The sequence below is a fragment of the Hyperolius riggenbachi genome, chromosome 11, assembly GCF_040937935.1.
Source record: "Hyperolius riggenbachi isolate aHypRig1 chromosome 11, aHypRig1.pri, whole genome shotgun sequence".
Lineage (NCBI taxonomy): Eukaryota > Metazoa > Chordata > Amphibia > Anura > Hyperoliidae > Hyperolius > Hyperolius riggenbachi.
The window spans coordinates 137,072,543-137,099,162 of record NC_090656.1 but is presented as its reverse complement, the minus strand read 5'-3'; the positions used below and the strand labels follow the sequence as shown (position 1 = coordinate 137,099,162).

The window sequence follows — 26,620 nt, the reverse complement described above, 5'->3', positions numbered from 1 at the left end:
TTATTGCTCGCTCATACAACCTACCACCTAAATGAATTTTGGCTCCTTTTCTTGTCACTAATAAAGCTTTCTTTTGGTGCTATTTGATTGCTCCTGCGATTTTTACTTTTTATTATATTCATCAAAAAAGACATGAATTTTGGCAAAAAAATGATTTTTTTAGCTTTCTGTGCTGACATTTTTCAAATAAAGTAAAATTTCTGTATACATGCAGCGCGAAAAATGTGGACAAACATGTTTTTGATAAAAAAAAACCCCATTCAGTGTATATTTATTGGTTTGGGTAAAAGTTATAGCGTTTACAAACTATGGTGCAAAAAGTGAATTTTCCCATTTTCAAGCATCTATGACTTTCTGACCCCCTGTCATGTTTCATGAGGGGCTAGAATTCCAGGATAGTATAAATACCTCCCAAATGACCCCATTTTGGAAAGAAGACATCCCAAAGTATTCACTGAGAGGCATAGTGAGTTCATAGAAGATATTATTTTTTGTCACAAGTAAGCGGAAAATGACACTTTGTGACAAAAAAAAAAAAGTTTCCATTTCTTCTAACTTGCGACAAAAAAAAATGAAATCTGCCACGGACTCACCATGCCCCTCTCTGAATGCCTTGAAGGGTCTACTTTCCAAAATGGGGTCATTTGTGGGGTGTGTTTACTGTCCTGACATTTTGGGGGGTGCTAAATTGTAAGCACCCCTGTAAAGCCTAAAGGTGCTCATTGGACTTTGGACCCCTTAGCGCAGTTAGGCTGCAAAAAAGTGCCACACATGTGGTATTGCCGTACTCAGGAGAAGTAGTATAATGTGTTTTTGGGTGTATTTTTACACATACCCATGCTGGGTGGGAGAAATATCTCTGTAAATGACAATTTGTTAATTTTTTTTACACACAATTGTCCATTTACAGAGATCTTTCTCCCACTCAGCATGGGTATGTGTAAAAATACACCCCAAAACACATTATACTACATCTCCCGAGTACGGCGATACCACATGATTGGCACTTTTTTGCACCCTAACTGCGCTAAGGGGCCCAAAGTCCAATGAGTACCTTTAGGATTTCACAGGTCATTTTTGTTTCAAGACTACTCCTCACGGTTTAGGGCCCCTAAAATGCCAGGGCAGTATAGGAACCCCACTAATGACCCCATTTTAGAAAGAAGACACCCCAAGGTATTCCGTTAGGAGTATGGTGAGTTCATAGAAGTTTTTATTTTTTTGTCACAAGTTAGCGGAAATTGATTTTAATTGTTTTTTTTTCACAAAGTGTCATTTTCCGCTAACTTGTGACAAAAAATAAAATCTTCTATGAACTCACCATACTCCTAACGGAATACGTTTGGGTGTCTTCTTTCTAGAATGGGGTCATTTGTGGGGTCATAATGTGTTTTGGGGTGTATTTTTACACATACCCATGCTGGGTGGGAGAAATACCTCTGTAAATGACAATTGTTTGATTTTTTTTACACACAATTGTCCATTTACAGAGAGATTTCTCCCACCCAGCATGGGTATGTGTAAAAATACACCCCAAAACACATTATACTACTTCTCCTGAGTACGGCAATACCACATGTGTGACACTTTTTTGCAGCCTAGGTGCGCTAAGGGGCCCAACGTCCTAATCACAGGTCATTTTGAGGCATTTGTTTTCTAGACTACTCCTCACGGTTTAGGGCCCCTAAAATGCCAGGGCAGTATAGGAACCCCACAAGTGACCCCATTTTAGAAAGAAGACACCCCAAGGTATTCCGTTAGGTGTATGGCGAGTTCATAGAAGATTTTATTTTTTGTCACAAGTTAGTGAAAAATGACACTTTGTAAAAAAAAACAGAAATCAATTTCCGCTAACTTTTGACAAAAAATAAAATCTTTTATGAACTCGTCATACACCTAACAGAATACATTTGGGTGTCTTTTTTCTAAAATGGGGTCCGTTTCTGGGGTTCCTATACCGCCCTGGCATTTTACGGGCCCAAAACCGTGAGTAGTCTGGAAACCAAATGTCTCAAAATGACTGTTCAGGGGTATAAGCATCTGCAAATTTTGATGACAGGTGGTCTATGAGGGGGTGAATTTTGTGGAACCGGTCATAAGCAGGGTGGCCTTTTAGATGACAGGTTGTATTGGGCCTGATCTGATGGATAGGAGTGCTAGGGGGGTGACAGGAGGTGATTGATGGGTGTCTCAGGGGGTGGTTAGAGGGGAAAATAGATGCAATCAATGCACTGGGGAGGTGATCGGAAGGGGGTCTGAGGGGGATCTGATGGTTTGGCCGAGTGATCAGGAGCCCACACGGGGCAAATTAGGGCCTGATCTGATGGGTAGGTGTGCTAGGGGGTGACAGGAGGTGATTGATGGGTGTCTCAAGGTGTGATTAGAGGGGGGAATAGATGCAAGCAATGCACTGGCGAGGTGATCAGGGCTGGGGCATGAGGGCATTCTGAGGGTGTGGGCGGGTGATTGAGTGCCCTAGGGGCAGATAGGGGTCTAATCTGATAGGTAGCAGTGACAGGGGGTGATTGATGGGTAATTAGTGGGTGTTTAGGGTAGAGAACAGATATAAACACTGCCCTTGGGAGGTGATCTGACGTCGGATCTGCGGGCGAACTATTGGTGTGGGTGGGTGATCAGATTGCCCGCAAGGGGCAGGTTAGGGGCTGATTGATGGGTGGCAGTGACAGGGGGTGATTGATGGGTGGCAGTGCCAGGGGGTGATTGATGGGTGGCAGTGACAGGGGGTGATTGATGGGTGATTGACAGGTAATTGACAGGTGATCAGTGGGTTATTACAGGGAAGAACAGATGTAACTAATGCACTGGCGAATTGATAAGGGGGGGTCTGAGGGCAATCTGAGCGTGTAGGCAGGTGATTGGGTGCCCGCAAGGGGCAGATTAGGGTCTGATCTGATGGGTAACAGTGACAGGTGGTGATAGGGGGTGATTGATAGGTGATTGATGGGTAATTAGTGGGTGTTTAGAGGAGAGAATAGATGTAAACACTGCGCTTGGGTGGTGATCTGATGTCGGATCTGCAGGCGATCTATTGGTGTGGGTGGGTGATCAGATTGCCCGCAAGGGGCAGGTTAGGGGCTGATTGATGGGTGGCAGTGACAGGGGGTGATTGATGGGTGGCAGTGACAGGGGGTGATTGATGGGTGATTGACAGGGGATCAGTGGGTTATTACAGGGAAGGACAGATGTAAATAATGTCCTGGCGAATTGATAAGGGGGGGGGTCTGAGGGCAATCTGAGCGTGTAGGCGGGTGATTAGGTGCCCGCAAGGGGCAGATTAGGGTCTGATCTGATGGGTAACAGTGACAGGTGGTGATAGGGGGTGATTGATGGGTAATTAGTGGGTGTTTAGAGGAGAGAATAGATGTAAACACTGCGTTTGGGTGGTGATCTGATCTCGGATCTGCGGGCGATCTATTGGTGTGGGTGGGTGATCAGATTGCCCGCAAGGGGCAGGTTAGGGGCTGATTGATGGGTGGCAGTGACAGGGGGTGATTGATGGGTGGCAGTGACAGGGGGTGATTGATGGGTGATTGACAGGTGATTGACAGGTGATCAGTGGGTTATTACAGGGAAGAACAGATGTAAATATTGCACTGGCGAATTGATAAGGGGGGGGGGGTCTGAGGCGGGTGATTGGGTGCCCGCAAGGGGCAGATTAGGGTCTGATCTGATGGGTAACAGTGACAGGTGGTGATAGGGGGTGATTGATGGGTGATTGATGGGTAATTAGTGTGTGTTTAGAGGAGAGAATGGATGTAAACACTGCGTTTGGGTGGTGATCTGATGTCGGATCTGCGGGCGATCTATTGGTGTGGGTAAGTGATCAGATTGCCCGCAAGGGGCAGGTTAGGGGCTGATTGATGGGTGGCAGTGACAGGGGGTGATTGAGGGGTGATTGACAGGTGATTGACAGGTGATCAGGGGGGATAGATGCATACAGCACACAGGGGGGGGGGTCTGGGGAGGGGGTCTGGGGAGAATCTGAGGGGTGGGGGTGATCAGGAGGGGGCAGTGGGCAGGGGGGGAGATAAAAAAAAAATAGCGTTGACAGATAGTGACAGGGAGTGATTGATGGGTGATTAGGGGCGTGATTGGGTGCAAACAGGGGCCTGGGGGGTGGGCAGGGGGGGTCTGAGGGGTGCTGTGGGCGATCTGGGGCAGGGGGGGAGAAATCAGTGTGCTTGGGTGCAGACTAGGGTGGCTGCAGCCTGCCCTGGTGGTCCCTCGGACACTGGGACCACCAGGGCAGGAGGCAGCCTGTATAATACACTTTGTAAACATTACAAAGTGTATTATACACTTTGTATGTGGTGATCGCGGTCGGGAAGTGGTTAAACCTACATTTTTCAGGAGTAGGATGGATGAAATTGTTTATCTTCACAGTTTATTTTCAACTTGGATTTTCCATAATGTTCATGTATGAGTTAAAATGTTTGTACAGTATTTAGTTTAAATTGCTGTTGCCCCTTTGCGATAGATAAGTGACTTTTGGGTTGCAGTTTGGGCACTCGGCCTCCAAAAGGTTTGCCACCACTGTCTTAATCTAATGTCCCACCATTGCTAAGTTCATGTAAATTTGTCTCCACCCGTTACCACACCCACATTCTGGTCCATGGGCCACCCATTTTACACGCGCTACACAACGTAACCCTTATTTTTTTCGGTGCGCTAGCTGCAGTGTGCTGAATTCTGCTGCCTACAGTATGTACAGTATAAGCTGTTCTCTAGTGCCTGCACTGTGTGCTGATCTACCTCCAGTGTGTACAGTATAAGGTGTTACTCTGTGCCTTTACTCATTGTAAACCAGCTGTATTGTATGCTGATCCCTGCTACTTTCAGTATGTACAGTATTAGCTGTAAAGCCTGGTACACACATACAATTTTGATTAGCCAATTTTAGCTCTGTTATCAAATTCATTGTCTGTTGGCCCACTTACTGCATGGGGGTGGTAAAATTGGTCAGTGATTGACCAATCAAAATTGTATGTGCATATACATCTTTGATCTATGCCTATACTGATTGTAAATTATCTAAATAAAGGACAGGGGGCTCCATCCAATATTTTGATGGGCAGGCCCGTTATCTGTAGCTTACACCCCTGCTAAGTTCATGTACATTTGGCCCCACCCATGGCCACGCCAGCTAAGTGCATGGCCATGCGCATGTTTGCCACGGCGCGCGCCGCATATACCCCCACCTAGTGCCCACAGGTGCCCCCGATCTCCAAGGACCCTAGGAACGCCCCTGTCTCGTACCACATCTCATATTCCCTCTATATACCAAATGCCACTCTTTGCCCCCTCCCCCAATTAAAACTGTAAGGAATGATAATTTGCAGGTCCTTCACCTTCCCAAATATAGAAAAATGATGCATTTATATAGCTAGCTGATCCTGAGATGGAGAGGTCCTTTCAGCTCTTACATTCAGTATATATGACTTTTCCCACTTGTGTGTCATTTGACTTTACATGGCCATTTAAAGTGCTTGGAGGACATTAGAACTGAACTGCAGGAGAGGACCTGGCTTTCACAGGATAAGGTAGCTATACCCATCCAGTGCACCAGGACATCCATGCTAAAACAAAAATAACAAAGAAAATCACTTGCAGTGCTCAATCAAAGTACAGTATATAATCAGTAAACATGGCAATGTACATTGATATCTCAGTAATGGGAGCTTATTATTGTTTACTAGCCCAGCATCAGGATATTTGTGGTTTTAAATTCCAGTCCAGTATTACAACATTACAATATCTGCACTCTGCAGACATTGACTGCTTGTAGCTGTTTATTCAAATTTCCTAATCTCCTCTGTTGGTCTCTTATTGGCTCTTTGAATCCATTCGCTGGACTCAACACCATTTGCATTAGATGTCCAGCTGTTATAATTTTCACGTTTTATAAATCAACTTTATTATAATTTTTAGGCTTAGCTTACTGCTATTAGTTGCTTGGAACAGTCATTTCAACTTTTTTTAATTCATTTCCTTGCTCTAAAAAAGAGATATTGACAGGAAAATGACATAATTAATTGTCTGGTCAAGTCAAAATGTATCTTCATTATTCCACATCAATTTGATGTGAAAGTGAAACCCACCAGAATGACCATGCAACAGCACATGCAGCTGTGTTCTGCTTTCTATCTAGACAGCTAAACAAAATCATACTAAAGAACTTGAGAGTTGCAGCCACTTGCGACGGGTTCAGTGGACCATTCTTCAGAGTTTGGAAGTCTTGCTCAAAGACTTCTTACTGGCTAGGTTCTGTCTCCAGCTAGGATTCATACGCTGGTCTCTTATGTTGAAGGTGGTGCCCTTAACTAGTAAACTATCCAGCTTATATCTTGTTTTTTTTTTTACTGGATCTGAGTAAGTGCCCTAAAAATATAAGTAGTCTGCATAGGATTAAAGTGTACCTGAGACTTTATAAACCTAAGTATTTATACTTACTGAGGGGTTCTGCCAGTCTTCTGTAGGCTGTGTGCTCCCTCATCGCCCTCCCAGGCCACTCTGTTCTCCTGCAATCTTTTCCGGTTATTTCCCCAATCAGTCAGCTGCGCTCCACTGCGCATGCATGCTCCCGGCCGCTCCCATTTGCAGTTTGCGAAGACCGCAACTGTGCAGGCACAGAATCCTCTCGGTCACAGAAGAGCAATTGTGGGATGCGCTAGGACCACGCATGCGCATTGGAGCGCAACTGACAGAGGCTGGGGAAATTACTGGAGAAGATTGTAGAAGAATGGAGCAGCTCCGTAGAATGGCGAGGGAGCCCATGGGAAACGGGATGGCGGTATCCCTAGGTAAGTATAAATGCTTACGTTTATAAAGTCTCAGGTTTCCTTTAAAGGGACACTATGACTAAAACTATAAAATTTAACATACATACAGTATGTATACATACTGGTATATTTAAGATATACATTTGTACCAGAGTGAAATGCAGTGTTGACAACTTTATTTCTATGTAGCTGTCATGTACATTAAGTGGACAGGTTTCAGTCTTTCTCATGGGGGAACCTAAAGATTTCTTTTATTCTTTATAATGCATTCCTACTAGCATTTCGATTTTTGAAACCACAGAAGACAAAAAAAAAATCAGCAAGAAGACAATTATCTTTCATCTTGCACATGGACCATTAACATTCTTTGTCCTTAAGGCCTCTATCACAGTGGGACGTTGCGTTTGATGCAACGTTAAAGTCGCACAACGTGCCCATAATGCAGCGCATGTAGGTTATAAAATTGGACGTTATTTTGCACTGTGTTATGTGTCTCTTGGTGCGCCGTTTTCGTTGCATACTGATGGAACGAAAACGCGCATGCGTTACATTTAAAAAAAACAAAAACCCATTACTGAGCATGTGCAACACACATAACGCAGCAAATGTATTGCTAAATTCACATCATGCAGCACTTTCTAAATATTGCTACACGTTACACACAACGCAACATGTGCACTGTGAATGTCGCACAGACTTTGCATTGGAACATTTTCTAACGTGCGACTTTAACGTCCCACTGTGAAAGAGGCCTAATGCAGAATATGGCAGATTGATTTTTGGACACCAGGCTACATTTTTTACAAAAAATAATCCCAAATTTTAGAGTTTTAAAAGAAATGTGTTTTTTTCTTGATAGTGGTTGTAGTGAGCTCAAGATTTTATGTAATGTTTATTTTAACCACTTTGGCATTTATAGAAAAGTTTACTTTTCAGTACTAAGGCCATTTGCAATGGAAAGGTCCTTCATCAAATAATTATGATCTGAAAGTCTAAGCTTCATATTTATTTATTTTTGAAAAATGGGGCTTCTTATTAGTGCCAAAATAATCTGAATATGTTCTTAAGTTTGCAGCATACATAAAGGAAAATAAGCAAAACATAGGGGGGGGAAACAATATTTTTGGAATGATCATACTTTAACAAAGCAAAAACACACAAAGTGACCTAATCTTTAAACATTTGAAAAAACACAAGAAATCTTTGTAGCAGTGAACATTATGTATGGGTAATGTAATATTTGCTGTTGAAGAAACCGGTTGAAGCAATAAGTTCTTATAGGGAATAACCAAACATTCCCAAAACAATAATCCGCTATGATGGTTAAACAATTACAGCATATACTGAAAAATGTATTTAATGAATAGAAGATTATAGAATAATTGTTTACATGACTATTGCTAGTAATAGTTATGTCAGAATAATGCCATAGAAAACTCCAAAAATATACAAATTCCAAATCAAATTATTGAGATTAAATGCACCAATTCCTAAAGAGGAACTGTCACGAAAATATTAAAATTTAAAACTCTTACGAATAAGAAGTACATTTCTTCCTGAGTAAAATGAGCCATAAATTACTTTTCTCCTATGTTGCTGTCACTAACAGTAGGTAGTAGAAATCTGACATTACCAACAGATTTTGGACTAGCCCATCTTTTCATAGAGGGGTTCTCAGGGTTTCCTTTATTTTTAAAAGCAGTTGGTGAATGACAGTTGCTCCGTCCAACTGCCAAAATAGAGTTCAGCGAGCAGGCAGGCTGTCCAGCATAAAGGCCCTGCTGATAATCCCCTATGGAGGGATGGACTAGCCCAAAATCTGTCAGTAATGTCAGATTTCTACTACCTACTGTAAGTGACAGCAACATAGGAGAAAGGTAATTTATGGCTTATTTTACTCAGGAAGAAAAGTACTTCTTATTTGTATGTGTTCTGAATTTTTAGATTTTCGCGACAGTTCCTGGCTGGACAGTGTAATGGTTAAGGGCTCTGCCTCTGACATGGGAGACCAGGGTACGAATCTCAGCTCTGCCTGTTCAGTAAGCCAGCACCTATTCAGTAGGAGACCTTAGGCAAGTCTCCCTAACACTGCTACGGCCTATAGAGTGGCTGCAGCTCTGGCGCTTTGAGTCCGCCAGGAGAAAAGCGCTATATAAGTGTTTGTCTTTTTGTCTTTAACCAGCTGAGCGGTCTGGACGAGCTCAGCTCGTCCAACACCGCCAGCGGCTGCCGCTCAGGCCCTGCTGGGCCGATTTTAATGAAATAAAAAGCAGCACACGCAGCCGGCACTTTGCCAGCCGCGTGTGCTGCCTGATCGCCGCCGCTCTGCGGCGATTCGCCGCGAGCAGCGGCGAAAAAGGGTCCCCCCAGCCGCCTGAGCCCAGCGTAGCCGGAACAAAAAGTTCCGGCCAGCGCTAAGGGCTGGATCGGAGGCGGCTGACGTCACGACGTCGGCTGACGTCGATGACGTCACTCCGCTCGTCGCTATGGCGACGATATAAGCAAAACAAGGAAGGCCGCTCATTGCGGCCTTCCTTGTTTATTCTGGGCGCCGGAGGCGATCGGAAGATCGCCTCCGGAGCGCCCTCTAGTGGGCTTTCATGCAGCCAACTTTCAGTTGGCTGCATGAAATAGTTTTTTTTTTATTTAAAAAAAACCCTCCCGCAGCCACCCTGGCGATTTAATCAGAACGCCAGGGTGGTTAAGAGACTAAGGAGGCAATCGGCTTAATTCTGGTAGCTCTGTGAGGTAAATATTTTTTGGTAGATAAAATACCTCATGAGGTATTTTCCTCTTCTTTTATCAATTCTGAAAGATTTTTCTCCATTTCAGAATATGAGGTAAAACATGTGGTAAAACATGAGGTAAATGCATAGAGTGAGGTAAATGCATAGAGTGAGGTAAAACATGAGGTATTTCAGTGGTAAGCCTGCAGCAAATAAGTAATGGTCTTTAATTGTCTTCCATAAGTTAGGATAGTCTTTGGAAGATGTTTTTTTTTTTTTTTTTTTTTTGAGAAGGGAAGGTGTATGTAGCAACCTATGAAAAGTAAATTTATAGGCATCCATTACAAAAATAAAAATAAAAAAATAAAAAAATCCAGCTCATTTACCTTTAGAGGCCTGGGGGGAGGGGTGGGGGTAGTAGGAGCACTTTTAGAGGCTGGGGGGAGGGGGGGGGGGGTTGGAGCACTTTTAGAGGCTGGGGGAGAGGTCAGCACTTTTATAGACTAGGGGTGTGAGTACTTTTACTTTTAGAGGCTGGGGGTCTGGAGGGGGGGTTACAGCACTTTTACTTTTAGAGGCTGCTGGGGGGGGGGGGGCCTCTGAGCACTTTTAACCAGAGGAGGAGGGGCGAGGAGAAATCGGTGTTTGCCACAGTTTTACTTAATTTTTCTTTTAAAATAGAGGCTGTGGGTTGGAGCATTCTTACTTCATTTTTCCAACCAGAGGTAGGGGAATGGCAATGTTGATTGGGGGGGGGGGGGGGGTGGCCCGGCAGATGAAGGATTGTGCAGGGTTTGGAGCACGTTTTCTTTTTTAACCACTTGCCGACCGCACACTCATAACGTGCGTCGGCAAAGTGGCAGCTGCAGGACCAGCGACGCAGTACTGCGTCGCCAGCTGCAGCCTAATTAATCAGGAAGCAGCCGCTCGTACGAGCGGCCGCTTCCTGTCAAGTCACGGCGGGGGGCTCCGTGAATAGCCTGCGGGCCGCCGATGGCGGCTCGCAGGCTAGATGTAAACACAAGCGGAAATAATCCGCTTTGTTTACATTTGTACGGCGCTGCTGCGCAGCAGCGCCGTAAGGCAGATCGGCGATCCCCGGCCAATCAGCGGCCGGGGATCGCCGCCATGTGACAGGGGACGTCCTGTCACTGGCTGCACAGGACGGATAGCCGTCCTGTGCAGCCCCGATCACCGGGGGAGGCAGCAGGTAGGAGAGGGAGGGGGGAATTTCGCCGCGGAGGGGGGCTTTGAGGTGCCCCCCCCCGCCACCCACAGCAGGCAGGAGAGATCAGACCCCCCCAGCACATCATCCCCATAGGGGGGAAAAAAGGGGGGCAATCTGATCTCCCTGCCTGCACCCTGATCTGTGCTGGGGGCTGCAGAACCCACCCAGCACAGATCAATCAAACCAGCGCTGGTCCTTAAGGGGGGGTAAAGGGTGGGTCCTCAAGTGGTTAAAACAAAATGGAAGCTGGGGCTGGGGGGGAATTGTTGGTCAGATCACTTTTAGTTATTTCAGCAAAATATGGGGGCCCTGAACCCAGAACAAGCTAAAAAGGCTCCATGTTATGTGACTGATATCACAATTCTGTCACAGCACTGCATTTATCATGTGGTAGAGGTGGGTCTAATTATGTGAGGTAAAAGACATGCAAACACGCACCTTATTTTACTTCAGAATTCAAGTGTGAGGTATTTCACTACTAAATACCACACATTTTAGTAGAAAATTACCGCATGAATTACCTCATGAAATTACATGAGGTAAAACTTAACTACCAGAATTCAAAAGTTGATTTCCCTCATGAGGTAAACCCAATTCCATGAGGTAATTTTTTACTAAACACTACCAGAATTAAGCCCAATGAGTAGAAAGGAAGTTTTCTGGCAAACGGGAATGGAGAGGTTTTTCTGGTAGGGGCAGTCCTCCATGGGTGTTGTGGGGAGGAATATAGCACAGAGATTGAAAGTTGCTCAATCTCACACCTGTCCCCGCTGGTTACTTGCTGTAGAGAAATTCAAATGTCAATGCACCAACTCAGCATGGAAATTGTTTTCATTATTACATTGTTTTCAGTAGCTAACTGTGAAGTGGTATATTTTGATAACATTTAAACCTCAAATAAATGTAGCACATAATGTATACTCAGTCAAATATATTTAAAATTAAGGTAGTCAGCTACAGGCCTACAGCTAGCTAACCTTGCCATATTACAGAGTAGTGTTTAAGTGTACCCAGGTAAAACAACCAATACCAATCATATATCAATCTGCATACATGCACGCCCCATGTGGTTTCCTAGTAAGGGCTCGCATGTGATGTCACATGTCACACACGTGTCCTTAGTAGGAAACCATGTGGAGCGTGCGTGTATGAAGAGGAGAATGTGCACAGAGTAGCGGAGGGACAAGCGGAGAAAGCAGACAGTTAATGTATACACTTTACACGTCGCGTTCGGCGATTGTTAGGAATTTGCACGCCGTTACCACTGCGCACCAGATCGAGCAACGTTTTGCAGCATGCACGATCGAGAATGTGACCAATTTTCATCCAGAAATTTGTTGCTAAATGGTCCAATTAATGGTCGCGCATGCACTTGGTGGCACAGGTGTTCATTCAATTCGATTATAATAATCGCATTGGATGGCCGATTGGCCGCCAAATCGTCTGATGTATGGCCACCTTAAGTTGGTAATGCTTATGTACACAGAAAACAGGCAGCAGAAATTACCTATGGTAAAAAAGGAATAGCAAAAATATCCTATGAATTTATTCAAGATACAGATGGTGTCACATTTTTTTAAATGCTCATGAAGAAAAAGCAAAATGAGGGTGGCGAGAAAAAAGCTTTAGAAGAGTGTTGTGTTTTTTCCCTACAAATACTATTTTATACTGTACCCACAGCTCTGATTTAAGGATGTTTGTGTAGACATGATTTAGGGTGGTAACTGAAGAAACATTTTCTTACATTCATATGTAAAATTTGTGTAAAGAACTTTCTCAAGAAAAGGAAAGGGCATCAAATGGGAAACTAAATAGATCCAATCATGTAGCTAAACAAATGTGGAACAGTGTCTATTCCATGCACATGCCAACAAAAATATCAATAAAAAAGCAAAAAGAATGAGGATTGGCTCTTAGGTGCATGGAAAAGAGTAAAAAAAAATTTTCTTTATTGTATAAATCACATATATAAGACCACTACAAACACATCCCCCCTAAACATACATACAAACCCACAGACATAGAATTAAATACTCCTCCTAACCACCTATACCACCTGAGGGGGCTGCAGTCCCCCAAAAAACAACTAGTTGTTAAAAGATGCAGAGTCCACTTCCAGACCACAAAAATTGATAATCATCACAAAAAATCCGACTGTGGGATCCCAAGGGGCATAACAAACTTGTTACTGACTGATGCATAAATGGCAGTTATGATGAATATAAATGGATATGCAGTGTGTGGCTTCCACATAAACATAAAGCGATGGATGTATAGTTCACAGTATCTCCAAGCAAGTTGCAGAAAGCTTGTTAGTAGATGCAAGCAAGATGGGCAAAATGATGTGCACTATTATCCATAACCCTCACTCGCAGGGCGATAAGCACATAAAGCAATAGCAATGGCAGAAGCAGCATACACTATAATGGATGTCCCTCAATCGCAGGGCAAGTGGCGGCCATCAGCAAATTCCTAGTGCCCACATCATGCAAAAACGGCAATTGCAACAGTATGGAATACATGCAGTGTTCATCAAATGTATATCCCTCCGTGCAAGAAAATTGAGGCAATGTGGGAAGCAGTTGAATCAATTGATGTTGTCAGGCATGCCACATAGTTACCAAACCAAGGTCCGTGGTCGGATGAATGTAGGAAGGCTCCTGGTATAATCCTGTTGGGTCAGGTGGATGGAGGTGGAGAAGGAGATCTGCTGCCAGGATTGCCTGACATGTTTCGCCGCAACTAGCGGCCTTTTCAAAGGCAGGCAGCGTAGATAGCATCCAGACGCCATTACCGCGTCTCTAAATATGTACCCAGGCAGCGCCGCTTCGCCCGCCCAGCGTCCCGCCGCCCCCACGTCACCACTGCACGCCCACAGTATCACGCAGGCGTGTGGGCGCCAAGTCGCCGGAGCGCATTTGAGCTCCAACTCCGCATACCCGGAAGCAGCAATCTACGCCCACCAGGAAGCGGAACGGGGACAGGCGGCCAATAGCGAGGACGGGAGGCGGCGAGGCAAGGGCGGGACAAGGCGGAACCGCCCCCAAACATCAAACTATAAACATACCCATTAGGCTGAAGCCCATTAATTTGAAGATAAATATATCCCTCCCCCCGCCCTCAGGGCAGAGGGATTGGTCATCAACATTTATCCTGGGACAACGTGGAGGCCCATGCCCGCAGACGCAGGCCATTCCTTTCATTTCAGATCTCCTTCTCCACCTCCATCCACCTGACCCAACAGGATTATACCAGGAGCCTTCCTACATTCATCCGACCACGGACCTTGGTTTGGTAACTATGTGGCATGCCTGACAACATCAATTGATTCAACTGCTTCCCACATTGCCTCAATTTTCTTGCACGGAGGGATATACATTTGATGAACACTGCATGTATTCCATACTGTTGCAATTGCCGTTTTTGCATGATGTGGGCACTAGGAATTTGCTGATGGCCGCCACTTGCCCTGCGATTGAGGGACATCCATTATAGTGTATGCTGCTTCTGCCATTGCTATTGCTTTATGTGCTTATCGCCCTGCGAGTGAGGGTTATGGATAATAGTGCACATCATTTTGCCCATCTTGCTTGCATCTACTAACAAGCTTTCTGCAACTTGCTTGGAGATACTGTGAACTATACATCCATCGCTTTATGTTTATGTGGAAGCCACACACTGCATATCCATTTATATTCATCATAACTGCCATTTATGCATCAGTCAGTAACAAGTTTGTTATGCCCCTTGGGATCCCACAGTCGGATTTTTTGTGATGATTATCAATTTTTGTGGTCTGGAAGTGGACTCTGCATCTTTTAACAACTAGTTGTTTTTTGGGGGACTGCAGCCCCCTCAGGTGGTATAGGTGGTTAGGAGGAGTATTTAATTCTATGTCTGTGGGTTTGTATGTATGTTTAGGGGGGATGTGTTTGTAGTGGTCTTATATATGTGATTTATACAATAAAGAAAAACATTTTTTACTCTTTTCCATGCACCTAAGAGCCAATCCTCATTCTTTTTGCTTTTTTATTGATATTTTTGTTGGCATGTGCATGGAATAGACACTGTTCCACATTTGTTTAGCTACATGATTGGATCTATTTAGTTTCCCATTTGATGCCGTTTCCTTTTCTTGAGAAAGTTCTTTACACAATTACGTAGGGGCACTAGCCCCTGGAAACGGCAGTCAAGGGTCTATTCTGAGGAGACGAGGAGGTAATTAATCACCAGCTCTATCTTTTGGCCATGCTACAGTGGGACGAGATAGTGCAACAGGTAGGGGAGGAGTGCGCACGGGAGAGGGGGGCTAGGGGGGCTGAACAACTCATCAAATCTAGCTTCAGGAAATTGGAAAAATTGTATGAATATAAAAGCAGAATATGGTGGAATATTAAATTCAATGACACCTATTTATCTGAGAGCAAGGTCCCTCTATGGCTACGCATTCAGATCTTCCCTTTTAAGAGAAGTTTGCCTGACGGCTTTAAACAGAGGTGGGAGGAGAATTTTGAAAAATGCTCTGGGGTTATGCTGGAGCTGATGCAGGAACTGGAGCGGGACGATTTGGCGGTTGTTGAGAAAAAAATTAATGAAATTCTAGAGTCCCTGGATAGTGTTAGAGAACACCCTCTCTACATAACAAGGAACGACAAGTTAAAAATCCATATTGCAAAATACAATAAGGAGATTGTTAACAGAAAAGACAACAAACTTGAGCGCGATAAAATTGCGTACAAGTTTGGATACGCATATAAGTGGGGTAAGGCACCACCTAAAAAACCGGTGCCCCGAAGACCCCCCCCCCGGGAAAACCGATACCACAGGCACCTGCTGAGGCTCCAGCTGACTCCAGTGCGGTGGACGACTCTGATTCGTCCATCCATACTTCTGTGTCCTCTGTAGAGCTACACTCAAATACACCTCATCGCCCTGTAACGAGATCGGCCACTGGCAAAAAGTTGCCTGACACTGTGAAAGACAGAGATACTAAGAAAAAAAGAGATAAACCAAATAAGGGGAAGGACAAACAGGTGGGTCCCATTAATAAATATCTAACAAGTGTCACAGATTCTCAGGGAGAGGAGAGTGAGTCAGATCTGGGAGCATGTGGGCCTTCCAGCTCTCAGTCATCTTCTGCTGGTTTTTTAGGGGAGGACGAGGGGCCGCCGGCACAGGTGCGGTAGATTCTTCACTTCAAGGTGGATCTATGAAGTCTGACAATTCACAAGTTATCAATATATCAGGCTATGACTTAACCCAGGGCACTATAGACCTTTTGGGAAAGGGTCTTGGGTTCTGTCCTAATAGCAATTTAGATAGATTCGAGTTTGTGAAGGATCTGCATCTGTTTGGCCGTAACCTCACCCTGAAGACTTTACACAAAAGAAAAAATGATGCTCCCTTAGGGGGCGCCATTTCAGATTGGAAAGACTGGTCCAATCAGGATTATAGAGCACTTATGGATTTGGTCAAGTTGAGTGAAGAATCCGATGTTGTTGATGAGGGTGATCTGTTTGGTTTTGCCAGTCCTCAACGATCAGTCAGTGAACAGATCAATCGACAGTTTAGACCTAGGTCCAACTCGTTCCCCCCCTTTTCCCTGTGTCCTAGCGTTCATACTTTTGTGTCTCTGGTTGAGAGAGACATTCGTACTTTATGGCTAACAAATGGCCATACACATAATCTATCTGAAGATGAACGGGACGCATTGGTTGAGTTGCGCAATAACAAGGATATTGTTGTCAAGCCCTCGGATAAGGGGGGGAACGTGGTGGTTATGCGAGTCGATCAATATATGTACATGTGTCACAGGATTTTGAACAATAGGGACTGGTACCGGAGGGTGTCTGCATCCAGGGTCATCAACAACCAGCGTATGCTTTTTGATTTAATCGATACGGCGATTGGTCGCGGCATAATCACGGCGGAGGTGGGATCTGTTCTTAAAGTCGAGAGCCCTATTACACCCACGTTTTACGCTTTACCTAAAGTGCACAAAAATTCATCGAGACCACCAGGACGACCCATTGTCTCTGGCAATGGGTCATTAACCGAACAGATAAGTATTTATGTGGACAAACATCTACAACCACACGTGCATCGTTTGCCGTCATATGTTCGGGACACTTTGCATCTTCTGGAAATAATTGACGGGGTACAGCTGCCCGCTGGTTCTTTGTTGGTGGCTCTGGATGTGGAGGCCCTCTATTCCAGTATCCCACAGGATAGAGGGGTGGAGGCTGTGGGTAGGTTCCTCTCGGAGATGGAGATGGGGGAGGCGGCCCACAACCGGTTTGTTCTCGATTTACTTACTTTCATTCTACAGAACAATGTGTTCATGTTTGATGGAGTCCACTACCTCCAGGTGCAGGGAACCGCGATGGGGACAACGTGTGCCCCCTCGCTGGCTAACCTGTACCTGGGAGAGTGGGAACGTTTCATCTTTGGAAATGACTCTCTCGTTGTGTACCTGTGCCATATTGTGGCATGGCACAGGTACATTGACGATGTGTTGTTATTTTGGACGGGGGACAGGGACCTATTGGATGAGTTTGTCACTGTACTCAATCGGAATGATTGGAATCTCAAATTCACGATGGAGTGCAGTGACCAGTCGATTTCCTTTCTTGATCTTATGGTCAGTGTCGATACGGATGGATCCCTTTCAACTAATCTATACCGTAAACCCACGGCATCCAACGCCTATTTGCATGCTAAGAGCGCACACCCGATCCATACGATTCGGGGAATCCCCATGGGCCAATATTTAAGGGCACGTCGAAATTGTAGTGATGAGATCACCTTTGAGAGGGAAGCTAAATTGCTACGCTCTCGTTTTAGAGAACGGGGGTATAAGGACCGATGGTTGAAAAAGGCCTATAAACGGGCAAAATCAACTGATCGGAAGACACTTCTGTCTAAAAAGACCGAAGCCAATGCAGATAATAAGGTGACGAGATTAATTACCCGCTTTAATGATCAAAATAAGGAAGTTGAGGGGATCCTCCGCCGACACTGGCACGTGCTGACAAATGATAGATCCATAGGGGAATTTGTATCCCCTGTCCTCCAGGTAACATACAAACGCAGTAATACACTGCGCAATACCTTAACATCGAGTCATTTCTGGGGTCCTAACGGCCCCCAGAAACACTGCACAGTTACTGGAACATATAGTTGTGGGGGTTGTAGCTATTGCCGCTATCTACAGATTGGTAAGTTTGTCATGTTACCCAATGGCCGCAATTGGAAACTACAACATTTTGTAAATTGCAACACCATTGGTGTCGTATATTTACTATATTGCAGATGTGGATGCTTTTATGTTGGCAAAACTAAAAGAGCTTTCAGGGAGAGGATTAAAAACCATGTGGGTGACATTACAAACTGCAATTTTAAATCACCCATCTCCAGACATGTACACTTGGAACATAGAGGGGACTCAAGTTTTGTCAAATTTATAGGGCTAGATAGAATTCATATACACCCCCGAGGGGGGGACATTGATAGAGCACTTTTACAACTTGAGTCCCGATGGATTTTCAACCTGAGAGCTACTGAACCTAAGGGTTTGAATGATAGCATTAACTATAGGATCTTTCTACCAAGATAATGCTGCAATGTATGCTGTTATGCATATGATTTCCCATGCAATTTCCCAATTATTCCTGATTCTTGCCTTACTGCCCGGTTCTCTTCACTCTCTTTTTCTTCCTTCCTATTGTACCTTTCCTCCTTTATTCCCCTCAGCCTGTTCCTCTTATCCCATCCCCACTTCACACTTCCCGTATTCCTTTCATTTCTTACCCCTCCTATCCCTTCTTGTTCCCTTCCCGTGGCCCCCCTTTTCAGTGTGGGCACCAATTTGTGTGGGGGGTCTCCCATTACGGCCCCCCGGTTCCTTGCCTGTTGCACTCTCTTTGCCATCCGTCCCAACCTTTAGGTACTGTGGCATTTCGTTTGGCCTTTCTATTTGGAGGGCGGTGCTGCTATTACAAATAGCACACTCCCCCAACTATTATGATGATATGTTCATTTGAGCTGGACCCTCCTCCTCTCTTAGCTTTTATTTTATTTTGTGATACATTTTTTTCAATGTGATAATGGTGGGGGATGTGGCGGCCCCTGTCCGCAGATGGGACCTCTTCATTGGCCTGCGTCTGCGGGCATGGGCCTCCACGTTGTCCCAGGATAAATGTTGATGACCAATCCCTCTGCCCTGAGGGCGGGGGGAGGGATATATTTATCTTCAAATTAATGGGCTTCAGCCTAATGGGTATGTTTATAGTTTGATGTTTGGGGGCGGTTCCGCCTTGTCCCGCCCTTGCCTCGCCGCCTCCCGTCCTCGCTATTGGCCGCCTGTCCCCGTTCCGCTTCCTGGTGGGCGCAGATTGCTGCTTCCGGGTATGCGGAGTTGGAGCGCAAATGCGCTCCGGCGACTTGGCGCTCACACGCCTGCGTGATACTGTGGGCGTGCAGTGGTGACGTGGGGGCGGCGGGACGCTGGGCGGGCGAAGCGGCGCTGCCTGGGTACATATTTAGAGACGCGGTAATGGCGTCTGGATGCTATCTACGCTGCCTGCCTTTGAAAAGGCCGCTAGTTGCGGCGAAACATGTCAGGCAATCCTGGCAGCAGATCTCCTTCTCCACCTCCATCCACCTGACCCAACAGGATTATACCAGGAGCCTTCCTACATTCATCCGACCACGGACCTTGGTTTGGTAACTATGTGGCATGCCTGACAACATCAATTGATTCAACTGCTTCCCACATTGCCTCAATTTTCTTGCACGGAGGGATATACATTTGATGAACACTGCATGTATTCCATACTGTTGCAATTGCCGTTTTTGCATGATGTGGGCACTAGGAATTTGCTGATGGCCGCCACTTGCCCTGCGATTGAGGGACATCCATTATAGTGTATGCTGCTTCTGCCATTGCTATTGCTTTATGTGCTTATCGCCCTGCGAGTGAGGGTTATGGATAATAGTGCACATCATTTTGCCCATCTTGCTTGCATCTACTAACAAGCTTTCTGCAACTTGCTTGGAGATACTGTGAACTATACATCCATCGCTTTATGTTTATGTGGAAGCCACACACTGCATATCCATTTATATTCATCATAACTGCCATTTATGCATCAGTCAGTAACAAGTTTGTTATGCCCCTTGGGATCCCACAGTCGGATTTTTTGTGATGATTATCAATTTTTGTGGTCTGGAAGTGGACTCTGCATCTTTTAACAACTAGTTGTTTTTTGGGGGACTGCAGCCCCCTCAGGTGGTATAGGTGGTTAGGAGGAGTATTTAATTCTATGTCTGTGGGTTTGTATGTATGTTTAGGGGGGATGTGTTTGTAGTGGTCTTATATATGTGATTTATACAATAAAGAAAAACATTTTTTACTCTTTTCCATGCACCTAAGAGCCAATCCTCATTCTTTTTGCTTTTTTATTCATATGTAAAATTTGTATCCAGAAATTATGCTTTGTTTCTGTAGCTGTTCAGGCATCCGAGGCCTTACTTGGACACTGTACAGATTCAGTCATTTATTTGCAAGGAAATCCATTGGATTGCCTGCAAATCCTTTGAATATGTAAATTCTACATAGGGCACTTATTCACAGATTTTTATGTTACACTCTTAAAGGACTTACGAGCCCAAATTAAAAAAAAAAGTTCTATACCTGCATGATTTTTGAAGGCATGGAGGACACTCTTAACCCTCTGGGCGATACAATCACATCGCCCAGGAGGGGGCGCAGCACTTTTTTTTATTTTTTATTTTTTAAATCATGTAGCGAGCCCAGGGCTCGCTACATGATAGCCGCTGCGCAGCGGCAAGCCCCCACACACTCTGATCGCCTTCGGCAATCAGAGTAAGCAGGAAATCCCGTTCAGAATGGGATTTCCTGCTGGGCTTCCCTGGTCGCCATGGCGACGGGGCGGGATGACGTCACTGACGTCATGGATGTTGTGACGTCAGAGGGAGTCCCGATCCACCCCTCAGCGCTGCCTGGCACTGATTGGCCAGGCTTCGCCAGGGGGCTGGGGGGGGGAGAGGCATGGCACGGTGGGTGGCGGCGAGCGGCGGCGGAAGTTACACGCAGCTAGCAAAGTGCCTGTTGCGTGTAACAAAAAAAATTATGCAAATCGGCCCACCGGGGCCTGAGAAATCCTCCTGCGCGATATATCCCGAGCTCAGCTCAGGATTATCGCCCAGGAGGTTAAAGGACTTACGAGCCCAAATAAATTAAAAAAAGTTCTATACCTGCATGATTTTTGAAGACACGGAGGGCGCCATCCGCAACCCTCCGTGCAGTTCCACAGGGTCCCCGCTGCTTAATTCCCCCTGGGCCGGCTCCCGACCCCACAGCCTGGGCCGCCGGAGGTTGCCGCGGCTGCGCAGTCCGCACAGACGCGAGTGCGGCTGCGCAACTCTAGGGCCTACCCCCCGATCCACACTACAGAAAACAGCCTGTAGCGTGGATCGGGGAAGGAGGCCCTAGAGCTGCATAGCCGCACTCGCGTCGGTGCGGACTGCGCAGCCGCGGCAACCTCCGGCAGCCATTTTTGTGAAGGCAGGAGAGCCCGACCCAGGCTGTGGGGTCAGGAGCCGGCCCGGGGGGGAATTAAGCACCGGGGACCCAGCGGAACTGCACGGAGGGAGCGGATGGTGTCCTCCGTGCCTTCAAAAATAATGAAGGTATAGAACTTTTTTTTTTAAATTGGGCTCATAAGTCCTTTAAAGTGTACCTGAGATGAATAAATGTAAAGCATTTACACTTCCCTGGGGCTCCCTCCAGCCTCCTTCAGGCTGTATGCTCCCTCGCCGTCTCCCAAAGAAGGCCGCTCCGATCGTCGGCAGGCCGCATTGGTATATTTGCTCAGATGCGCTCTGTTGCGCATGTGGCCGCATGTGCGCCCTTGTGTGCCTGGGGAGTGCAGGGGAGCAAAAGACCAATGGGAATCCTCAGCAGCGGAGAGGATTCTTATTGGTTCATGGTAGTCTCCTATGGGGAGACCCATGCTCCTGCCGGCCTTTGATATGTGTACAGGGACCGAGCAGAGCAATCATGCGGCGGAACCTAAAGGACAGGCAAAGCGGACAGGGGGACAGATGGACAGTGAAGTGGATGGAGCAGATAGCTCCAAGCGGATGCAAAATGGACGGAGGACTTAGGCTACGTTTCCACTGTGCCCGGGATGTGTCTTGCGAGACACGATGCAGCTATGCACGGCTTTGGGATTCGGACAGGTACGCCATAATTATACTGCATGCTGTCAGATTTTTCGCCGCCCACGAATTCCGGATGCTTTGCATTAACTTCTATAGGCTGCCAAATGCATGTCGAATTCGTGGGCAGGGAATCGGCCCGTTTTTGCACAAGTGGAAACCTAGCCTTACCATGTCAGTTGTGCATCTGCACAAGTGGGAACCAGCCCTTACTCTGTGTATTAAAGGACTCTTCAGTATTTGTATTTCCTGAGTTTAATACACAGCAGATTAGTGATTAGAATGGGATGATTCCTCTTCCTGTGCAGCAGTTTGCACCAATTCTGCCACACCGTGGTGACCCAGCAATGATGTTTACTGCTCAGATTAATACATTTGAGCATTACATATTTGCTGCTAGTCAAGATGTGCTGTCTATTACTCGTAAGTGTTTTGTACTTACATCCTGAAAGTTTAAGGACAGTGCATTTTCTATACACTCTCAGCAGCAGATGATATGGCAGATGATACATATGACATATTTGTAGCTGCATCATTGCTTTTTTTTTTTTTTAAGCAAAAGTAAATGTAGTATATGGATAATATAAATTTGGACAACATAGCTAATGCTATGGCTGATCCATAGAACAATTTGTAGCAACATAAAGAGAACTCATAACGGTCAACGGTCTAAAACTCACCAATCCTATTTAATGTTGGTCTTCCATTGGTCATTTTAGACCGTTGACTGTTTCCCATCAGGTCCGCCGTTTGTCTGCTGCCAGGATTAGTTGATTCACACCCTAAGGGTGTGTTCATTTGGGTATATATTGGTGTTTTTTGCACAGTGTATTTTATGACTCTTGAGCAACTTGAGAAAGGCCCTGTGAGGCTGTAACAGCGTCTGTTGTTGCTATCATGATTTTGGAATAAAGTAATTGAGCTTACATCTCTTTGTGTGGTGCCGGTCCTTGAAGATTGACATTGTGGTGACCCCTTGGGTACTGGGGTAGGACCAAGGCACCCCATACTACTGGCCTACTTTGGTGCTCCTGACTACTTTTGCTACCATTGACTCTGACTCCTAGTGAACTTAAACTGTAATTAAAAGAGAAAATACAATACAATGTTCTATTTCTCAGGTAATAGTCATCATAAATAACTTATATATACAGTAATAGCTATGCTTAGGCCACAGTAATGAAATAAACCAATCAAAAGTAGTTACTTGTGCTGCTGCAATAAAGCAGTTCCCATATTTTTAAAGTCAGATAGACAAATCTGGTTGTGACAGTATATCTGATGTGTACACAGGAACCTTTTATACATAATAAATAGCATCTCTACAGTAATAATAAAGCCTGATGTGTAGTTGTCATTAGTAGGGATGGTCAATGAGATGCAAATAATTATGCGTTGATGCAGGTTTATGCAAATGTATGCTTTGCTTTGCTCATGAAATCAATTACAGTAATTTGATATGTTGTTAAAATTGTGTTTGGTGACTACTAATTAAGTTACACAGTAGTACATATGCACTACCCACAGAGTGAATCCACTGTGACTGTTGTGCACATTGAACACAGAGGTGTTGTCTATCAGAATCAGAATCAGAATCAGAATCTTTTATTTCGCCAAGCACGACTGGGCCGTGCCCGGAATTGGGTTTGGCAAGTACAGGGCTAGGTGAGAACAAGCAGACATAACGATACATATATGTAAGCAGACAGACAATATAAAGGGTACAGTTACAGCATTTGAACACATTTGAACACGTATATATGAAGTGTGCAGCCATACGGTCAGGCTGGGTGCTACTAGGCACCACTTGTCGTGGTAGGATGAGGAGGGATCTAAGAGTTCAGATAGTTCACGGCTGAGGGGAAGAAACTGTTCCTGTGTCTTGTGGTCCTGGTGTAGATGGATCGGAATCTCCGGCCTAGGGGGAGCTTATTAAAGAAGCGGAAACCTGGGTGGGACGGGTCATTAGCGATTTTTTGAGCTCTGGAGCGCAGTCTAGAGTTGAAGATCTGGGCGAGAGAGGGGAGTGGTTTCCCGATGATTCTCTCCACTGATCTGATGACCCTCTGCAGTTTGTGTCTGTCGCTGGCGGAGGATCCAGCATACCAGACCAGGATGGAGGAGCAAAGGACAGATTCAATTGTGGCAGTGTAGAAGCTCGACAGAAGCTCGTGGGCCATACCGAACTTCTTTAGTTGGCGTAGGAAAAATAGCCTCTGCTGGGCTTTTTTTCTGGGTTGAGGTAGTGTTGGTTTTCCACGTCAGGTCCTTAAAGATTAGTAGAGATGATAGGTCAGCACACCAGCTTCTCAATGAGCATAGTTTATTTCCAGATCACATGTCAACACAAAGTTAACAATTGTTTCGGGGCCACTCAGGGTCCCCTTCCTCAGAACAGTGCAGACAAACAGTGTCACAAGTAATGCACCAAACATAAATACACACCAAGTGCTAATCAGTAACACCCCTGGTAATAGGAAACACCCCTTTCAATTAGATATAAACATTTCCTGATTATGCCATCTAAAATGAATCAAGGCACAAATCAACTATATACGGAGTAAATACAGCATCTGTTGGTAAAAGTAATCATGTATACTGAAATGCCTCAATTCTATACCCATATATAGCACCAACATTAGTTGGTATTTCACTGTCACTCACCCACAGGTTTAAATCCATTGGTGCAGGAGATCCGCACTGCGACACCCCATTCCGCCGCTATAGCCGTTGGACTCCGTACAGGCAATGGTTACCATGGTAACCTATTACCCAGAAGCCAATCCGCGTATCTAGCCAATCACAGCACACCAATTAGAGCTCGGTGCGATGCGCGCGCAACTCCGACGTCAATCAGCGTCATGCGCACCTGCATGGTCACCAGCGTATGCCGCCGTGGCCATGGCAACGCATGACGCCTAAAGACTCCGCCCATAGCTCCATGGTAACTCAACAATATGGTCACCAGCGAATGTCACCGTGACCACAGCAACGCGCGGCGCCCGAAAGCTCCGCCCATCACTCCATGGTAACGCGGAATGCTAAGCGACCCTGCAAGGGAGATTGGAAGAAACCTCCAATCTCCCTGCATCCAGGGCTCCGCGCTCTATGGGCAACTGGGATATAAATCCTCAGCTGCCAAGGCCCATAAAGGACTCACCCTGAGATGGTAATGTGCAACAAAGTAAGTTACACACCACCCATCCCGTTACTCTCCTGCCCAATGGATACAATAAAAATCAGTGGGAAAGATGGCATTGACAACCAATGTCCTGATACCCATATCGAAAGGAAAGGAAAAGAAAAAGGAAGAAAAAAGGAAAAAAAGGAAGAGAAAAAGAGGGACAAAATAAGTGTAAAGGGGGTGAGGGTAAGGATAACAGAAAATGAGGGGAAAAGAAAATTCAGGGGTATATTAATAAAAACGTGCAGTTGTTACCACATATTAAGATATATTAAGATAACAGTGAAAAGCATAACCGCAAAAATTAAAAAACATGAAAAACATTTATACTGTTAGATAATACAGAGGTACACATGTTTATCTATCATCAAGGTAGCAGGAAAAAGAGTTATATTGGTTAAGGCCTCTAGGGGCCACCGTGTCCAATATATGTATCCAATATGCTTCCTTTTGTAATAAAAGTTTATCCCGATTTCCACCTCTCCTCGGTTTTTTGACTTGATCGATGACCAGACCCCTCAGCTCACTAACCCGGTGACCCATTTGAACAAAATGTGCTGCCACTGGTTTGGAAAGATCCAGCGGTTTGCCTTCACGTGAGGCTTCAATCGCTAACCGTACGTCACTCCTATGTTTCTGGAACCTAACTTTAAAGGCACCAGTCGTTTTTCCAACATATCCAGATCCACATGGACATTTCAATAAATAGACGCAATATTCAGTGTTGCAATTATAATACTCTCTAATCAAGAATTTCTTACCCGTAGTGGGATGCACAAAGTGGGTACCTGTAATCAAAGAATTACAAACATTACAGTTATAGCATCTATAACACCCTCTTTTTTCAGAAAAAACGAAAGGCTGCTTGATGTATTTATCATATGGGTCAGCTTGTACTAAAGTATCTCTAAGGCTCCTACTGGATCTGTACGAGAAGAGCGGTTTCTCTTTAAGTATGGGATTCAAGTTTTTATCTGATTGTAAAATCAAAATATTCTTTTCAACGGATTTCTTAACAACCATAGACATGGCATTATGTTCTTGTACAAACGGAATGGACGGTTTACTTTTCCTGGGTTCTCTACCCTCAAAGATACTGCGTGCCTTCACAATGGCCTCTTTCAATATCCTCTCAGGGTATCCTCGTTCCGTGAATCTCATATTCATTATATTAATCTCAGTTTCAACTTCCTTAGTATCAGTGCAAATCCTCAGTACTCTCAAAAATTGGGATACTGGTAGTCCATTCATCAGATGACTTGGATGGGCACTGTTATACAATAACAGTGTATTTCTGTCAGTGGGTTTTCTGTATAGTGTGGTACTAAGCCCCATGGTTGTCTTACTCACCAGTACATCCAAGAACGGTACTGAGTTGTCTGAGATCTCTGCATTGAAGACGATACCCTGAAACAATGAGTTTAGGAATCCAATAAAC

The 26,620-nt window shown here is 45.1% G+C and overlaps 1 protein-coding gene across 4 annotated transcripts in view; it reads left to right on the top strand.

The window, feature by feature from the left end:
• The window catches only part of CHRM1 (cholinergic receptor muscarinic 1), a 501,924-nt gene that overhangs the window by 262,049 nt on the left and 213,255 nt on the right, over window positions 1-26,620 (top strand). For 2 of the 4 annotated variants that reach the window (XM_068261096.1, XM_068261100.1), the window contains exon 1: window positions 8,543-8,677. The exons of 1 other annotated variant lie outside the window; for it this stretch is intronic. The gene's annotated coding sequence lies outside the window, so the exon portion shown is untranslated. Of the gene's footprint in view, window positions 1-8,542; window positions 8,678-26,620 lie in introns of those variants that run through there. One more of the 4 variants, XM_068261099.1, reaches the window with a different exon arrangement.